The sequence below is a fragment of the Atta colombica genome, unplaced genomic scaffold (assembly GCF_001594045.1).
Source record: "Atta colombica isolate Treedump-2 unplaced genomic scaffold, Acol1.0 scaffold19, whole genome shotgun sequence".
NCBI classification, from domain to species: domain Eukaryota; kingdom Metazoa; phylum Arthropoda; class Insecta; order Hymenoptera; family Formicidae; genus Atta; species Atta colombica.
The window spans coordinates 389,346-397,214 of NW_017259282.1; the positions used below are offsets into that span (position 1 = coordinate 389,346).

Consider the following 7,869-nt stretch of genomic DNA (forward strand, 5'->3'; position numbering starts at 1 on the left):
ACAAGAGTTATACAAGTTGAGAAGTACAAGTCATAAATATAATATAAACAGACAACAATTTCTCGAAGACTTGACATATTATATAATGACATAAAATTGTTTAAATTTCTTAAAATTGATAATGTTTAAATTTCTTAAAATTGACATAAATAAATAAATAAATAAAAATTTATAACTAGATAGTGGGCGTAATGAAAGATATCAAAAATTTTATTGATTTTACAATTCTAGGAATGAGTGAGAGTGATAAGAAGAAAAAAGAAAAAATAAAAGGGAAAAAGGAAGAAGGTTTTTAACGTTCTTGAACGTTCGTTGGTTGACGTAAAGATGCATAACATATACAATAATCGCGCATGAGAAGTTTCGCGGTAAATCGTCGAATTAGATGGGCCGGATAGCGATCGTGCATTTCTCTCGCGTTACAGTACTATCGCGCGTTTTCTATGTTCACCGCACGTGTGCGTGCTTCAAAGCACACGGTGTGGGCTTCTCACGGAAGAAAACGGAAAGAGAGAATGACTCTTGGCTTCGGGTCAGCGCGTGGCACAGTCATTGCACCCACCGCCGCCGCCGCTGCTGCCGTCGCCAATATTATCATCACATTTTCCCTCATCCTTACTTCTGCAAACGACGCGGTGCCTCGTGGCTCGACTATTATACGACAAAAAAATCGCTTTTTCCCAAGAAAAAGAGAATATTTCTTGATAGTTTTCTCGTGTTTCACGTAAGTCCAATCTATCAAGTGTCCCATCAAGTCACAATTTTGAGAAATTTGAGTTTAAAATTGTTGTAAAAAAATACTTTTTTTATTTTTCACCTATATCATATAGCATATATCATATATTACAGCTATATTCTATAGTACATGTACATTATAAATGTTTCAGTTCTTAGAAGAAATTCATTGTAAATTAAGATCAACGTTAAGATTTTCATTGCAGTCAATCAAGTATCAAATCAAGTATCAAATGTCAGGCTGATCACAAAGCTCTAAATTATTTGATTGTTGACATTACGGGCTGCTAATTTATATCATTTTACAATCATCGATTTAATAATCTTAAAATCTCAAGGGATTCTCAAAGTTTCTGAGAAACTTACTTAAATAAGATCCGATATTTGAGAATAGAATTCAATGAGCTTTGTCAAATCCGAACAATCCACAAACCTCTACAAAAGGTATAATCATACGATCAATTTATAATAAAATTTCGTAAACTTTGATTCACACACATTGAACGTTGCCCAATTTTAGATTCAAATTTACTTGAATTGTTCCAAAATTCAAAGGTTACAAATGCTCGTTGAAAACAATACATGGGACACTCACCTAACATCACCTCCGCCTTGCCGCTTCGGCGTGGCTTGAATGACCAAAGTCCAATCATGTAACACTTCTAAATCGACGATTTACGAGTAATAATATGAAGATATAACCATGAGAAGATTTTTATCCAAACCACAACCGATACTTTAACAGTTCTATGTTAATGACACATATAATAGAAAAAAACTGTGCCATTCACATTAAATTGTCACAAAAATACACCTTTTTATAAAGCAAGTTTTTCAGTTCTTCATATCAAACATTATTATTTTTCATTCATTTAATTTTATAAATACAACCATCATTATGCTTCATTTCGTTTCAATTATTGTCGATAATAGTAACTATACTTCGTATAATTATATATAATTAATAGTTATATATAATGTTTAGATAACGTATTTATTAATAAATTGTTTTTATGAAATTATAATAGTAAGATGTTTATTATGTGTGAAGAATCTATTAAAAAACATTCGTAAATGAAATATTTATGAAGATACACAAGATACACAAAATGTCTATTATAAAGTTTATATTATTCGGAATTGAAGTCGCATATAAAGTAATAAGCACAAAAAAACGATTACATTGATAGACTGATTTTCCTGATGATATCGCGAATAAATGTTGTTTCACGTTGATTTTCTCAATGGTACCAATATATTTATAATCGATTAGTGAAAAATATCTCCATAAAATATAAAATTCTGGGAATAACACAAAACTTCGGCACACGTAATTAAAATGTAAAATTACAATTGCAATAAATCTATTGCAATTTGTACACAGCTTTCACCTTTTAGTTCACGCAGCAAATGCTACTGTCACATTGTAATACGAAAGATTTGTAAACATTACAGACGCAGTTAACTCAATAATCACTAAACAAAAACTATATAAACAAAAATAACTCGGCATACATACTTGACTAACAATCTTGAATTAAAAAATAACTATAGATCTTTATATTACACTCTAAAACTTTGATTGTAAATAAATATATTTTCGTTTCTTTCATTCACTGTGTAAATAAATATATTTTCGTTTCTCTCATTCATGATCCTTCGTTGACAAAATCAATTAATTAAAATTTTAATTAATTTTTTACAGAAAAATAATACAATTAAAACGAAACATTTTTCAAAACAATTGAATTTTATTCGTGTTAATTATATGTATAACATATCACTTTATAATAAATTTTTTACGCGGCATATTATTTTTTGCTGAACGAATTGTTCTTTATTAATATGTAAATTCTAATTCGAATAAGAGAGAGAGAGAGAAAGAGAGAGAGAGAGAGAGAGAGAGAGAGAGAGAGAAAGAGAGAATCATAATGTGCGTTCGAACTTAACAAGATTAAAGATAACGTAATTATAAATAAGTAACGAGTTTCGCGCTATTGGGGATTAATCATATTTTTAATTTATATCTATATGCGAATTAATATATGTTTAAAGACTCCGTTTAAAATTGCAATTAAATTTTTTAAAGCTGCGAAAATCTGCATTGTTAAAAACATTCGATAAATCGCGTACTTTATGAGAAAATTATTTGCTGTATTTTTTATTTTATCTTAAGCATCATAAATCAATAAACGCAACTTTATAAATGCAAATGAAAAATGTTAATTGTTCGCACATAATTATTCACATATCATGAAACAGCTATAAGCGAAAGCGAAAGCGTAACACTTTTAATGTCTGTGACGCACAAAACGATACTCTACGCGGCTCGCCTGTTAAAACAACACTGATGTGTAACTTCTTGTTACTTTCTGTCCCGTATACAGGTATATAGAAACAAGAATAAAGTGCACGTGAGACCAGCGCAAGCGTGTTAACAAGTATCCCTTGCACTATACGAAACTACGCTTCATTTATTCTCTATGAAATTATTTATCAACTTCCGCATTAAATCGGGAGGGATTCATGCGATAGTTAATTTTTAATGGAAAATAGGGACAAGGAAAAACGCTGAAGGAAGATGTATCCTTATAATTAGCATTGGATAGTGTTATAAATATACATATAGAAGCATTCATGCAAGTGTTTTAACTTCCTACTAAGAGAAAGAAAATAAAAATTTTTTTTTTGCGTAATCAACAGGTAATAATTATTCTTCTTTTACTAGATTCTTTCTAAATTACTAATCTACGATTATTGATTCGTTATTTTTCTTAGTTTTTTATATGTATGGTTATAGAGACACTTCTTGAATAATATTCTACATATTATATGTTTTCATGAATTTGTAAAATTTCTAATATTATATATTATATAATATTACATATTATAATTACAAGATAAATCAAAGCTTTTCTCTCTGCTAATTAATTACAAACAAACAAAGACATACATATGTTTACATTAAATCGTGATTAACCGTACCTCAAAGACATTGCTAAATAATAATTTGTAATATCAATATTTTGATTATCGAAGAAAGATTTATAAATTTAACAATTAACCTGACTGATTTTGAAATCAGTCATATTGATCTTTATATGGTTGAGCAAGTTTTTAATCAATAATATATGATTTTTACAATATTGTTAAATTTCGTTTTTGCAATTGCAATTAATTAAATTCTTTTCTTAATTTTATAAGAATTTAACAAAAAATATTATCCTATTACTTAATGTGTAAATGTGTCTTTGGATAAGTTACGATCTCATAAATGTTTTTCATAAGAAAATGTTTGAATAAAACTTTGTAAAATAGGAAAAAAATTATACATCATTTATAAAAATTTAGTCATTAAATGTAAAGTATGCGTTAGACTTTGGACTGACCTTCAAGATATTTTATCTTAAATAATTTAAAAGTTAAAATTTCTTTAAAAATATAATTTCGAAAAATTCTAAATTAAAAAATTTAATATTATATTTCTAAAAAGAAGATAAGCGGATTCAATTTAAACTGTTTTAATAAGCCACTGACTGTTTGTATATAATTATATGATTGTATATAATTGTATGGAATTATATTAATTTAAGGATATTTTATATCCATATACATATTTTTATATATACATATTTAAAATGATAATCAAATTATGAAAAAAATTACAGATTATTCTAAATTACGTTCAAAAATAATACGACAAATTTGGTAATGGTTTATCTGGCTATCTAGATCATAAGTTATTTTAATAAATAGTATTTTTTAAATCTATGTTCTATAATAAAAATATATGGAAATGTATTATAAAATAAATGATAAAAATCTCAATTTTTAATATAAGTACATTATTTAAGATATGTAATTCAAGATTATTTACATTTGCGATGCATGAACTAATTGTCTAATAAATAAACAAAATTTATTTGTTCTATATATTTAACTAATCAATGAATTGCAATAAAGCTTTGCATAAATTATTTTGAGTATTTGACTTCTAAAAGAAAAATGTAAATTTTACCATTTTTAAAATTTTAATTTTTAACAATAAAAATAATAACAAATAAAATAAATAATTTATAAAAATGTATTATTAAACAAAAATGTAATCATTATTTACAATTTATATATGTATATATGTATATAGTTTATTTTTGAAGTGTAAATATTAAACATACTTCTAAATTTAATTTTCTTTATAGGGACCGTACATCTAACACATCCTTAACCGATAACAATAGTAATTCAAAGGCAATCCATACGACTCGATTACATCGATTCGCAAATTATATTATTCATTATGTTTTTGTAAAAAAAGGAAAAACTGTTACGTCGTGATCATGATGTAATATTCCATAAATAATTGCTTTCTATTGTTATGAAACGTGGTTATTAATTTTAAGTAATTCATGTTATTGTAGCTATATTCATACTTTACAATACTATATTTAGCAGAGACGCATCAGATATTCGAAAAATATCCAGTATCCGATATTATTCGGCACTTTATTACTATCCGACCGAATAGTCGGATATCATTCGAATCCGGGAATATATTAGGTGTAGTAAAAAGAAATCCATTATTTTTGCATGAAATTGAATGGAAAAATAATGGATTTCTTTTTACTACACCTAATATATCCAATTGAAATTTTATAATATTAAATTATTGATTTTTTTAATATAAATATTCTGTAAAGTATGCATACTCATCATGCTATGATATCTTATATATTGCTGCAAAATTTGTTTCTCTATATAGTTATCATTTCTATTGATAATCAATCAAACTCGGACAATAACATTAAAATCATAATTATTATCACTATTTTTCCTTTACAGTCCCTTTTCCTTTTTGCTCCCTTTTTTTCTTTTTTAATCAGCTTTTTTAGACAGCTTTTTTATCCTGGAATCGGATATCCGGAAAATATCGGATAACCGACTCGAAAAATTGTCTTCTCGAATATCCGATGTTACATTCTTTTCTCGGATATCCGATAATTTTACGATCCGATAGATTCTTAATATTTAGTTTATGTGTTTGTCACAATATTTTGTTTATAACTAAAGAAAAAGATTCTTTGTATGGTGATACTAATGTGGACCATATCTGAGCACGAATAAGTGTGACATTTGTCACAAATATGTTCATGAAGATTGTGTGAGATTAACTTAAAAATGATAAAGGGCCTTTTATTTATCCGAATTGCGAGTAAATCCAGCATAGTTTTAAGAAGAAGTTAACACAGATATTCAATGTTTAAGTAAAATATCTTTTTTTTAATGTTTATATCAATATATTTATACAGTAAAATTATATAAACTTATAAAAATAATGTTGAATCACTTTACTTTCCATATTTTTAATATTTTCGTATGAAAAAGGGAAAACATATACGTGGCTCACATGGGATGCACATTTTGCTAAGGTGTCCCAAATGCTATCTCTCTTTTAAATCTCTACTACATCTATATAAATATATGAACATGATTCATATTTGTTTCAATGTTCAGGAATATTCCCTCTTTCGAATATGATCATTAATTTTCAATTTAAACTTTAGCAAAAAAATAAAAAAATTCTCAAAGTTTAGGAGGCCTACATTGGGCCCGGTTACTTAATTACAGCATTAAAACTTTATTCTTATTAAAATACGTGTTTCATTATACATAAATAGAAATTAATTTAGGAAAAACAAAAAAAATATTCATTCATTTTAAAAAGATCGTTCATTTATACACACACACACACACACACACACACACACACACACACACACACACACTTTCAAAATAATGAAAAAATTATAAATTATTCAAATCGCATTGAAAAGCAATAGAAAAAATTTAGCGACGGCTTAGAATCTGCATCAAAAATACTTTTAAAAAAAGTAATATTTTTTTATCTGTGCTCTAAAAGAAATATATGAAGAAATGTATTATAAAATAATAACAAAAATCTCAATTTTTAAAAAATTTTAAATAAATGTTTTAAATATTCAAGATGATTTATGCAAAATTTATTGCAATATAGAGATTAGTTGTTCTGTAAATAAACAAAAAAATAAATTTTCATTTATGGAATTAATCTCTGTGTGTTGTAATGAAACTTTGCATAAATCATCTTGAACAGTACTTAAAACACTCATTTAAAAAAATTGAGATTTTTGTTGTTATTTTATAATAAAATTTTTCCATATATTTCCATTATAACACAGATTAAAAAAATAGTACTTTTTATTGAAATAATTTTTGATCTAGATTCTAAGCCATCACTAAATTTTTTATTATTAAATGCAATTAGAATAATCTGTAATTTTTTTATTATTTTGAAAATTTATGTGTAATACATCTTTAATCGTCATGAGTACGATCCGAATCGTTTCGATTGGAAATCGCGACTCGTCATCGCTGTGATCATAATCACGAAACTGAAAATTTCGCTTCAATGCGGAGCAACATGTCGAAATGATCAGGATCGGCGCACGCGACTACTCCATCAGGCGGAAAGGAGAAATTACCCGAGATATTTTTAGAAAAACGAAGGTGGCACGCTAGTACTTGAATGTAGGTCGACATATAACGTTCCGGCGTTTTATTGATTTCTCGCGGACTCAATTCCGGCGTCGCCGATTTGCCGTTTTGGATGTACGACGCATGTAAAAAGATCACAAGAGATCGACGTGCACCCTAATCAGTCTGACATTTCTCTATCTATTGGTCCCGGTTATTTTTAGAGCGCATAAAACCTGTCTAAATCTCAAGAATAACTAAAAAAAACATTCTATTCATGTAAAATAATAACTCACAACAAGCTATAACTATATATAACTTTTCCTTTAAGATCAATCTTCTCTTTAATATTTGTGATTAAATAAATAATCCGTTGTTTTGAATCGAGAAAATATATCGCGTTGATATCAAACAATAAAATCAACATTTCTATCCAAAATTACAATAAATCTTTTCATAAATTATCCGCATTCTCTAATAAAGCTATATACATAATATGTTCAAATAATATTTTGTTACCTCCTGGGATGCTATCATCTTTCACATACAATGAGAAGTATACATGCAAACAAGACAAACTGCAAACCTTATTAACAATTATCGAAAAATTCAATAATACGCAAA

At 27.0% G+C, this 7,869-nt stretch overlaps 1 protein-coding gene across 9 annotated transcripts in view; it reads right to left on the reverse strand.

The window, feature by feature from the left end:
* The window catches only part of LOC108686812 (afadin), a 172,404-nt gene that overhangs the window by 59,593 nt on the left and 104,942 nt on the right, over positions 1-7,869 (reverse strand). The window lies entirely within an intron of this gene.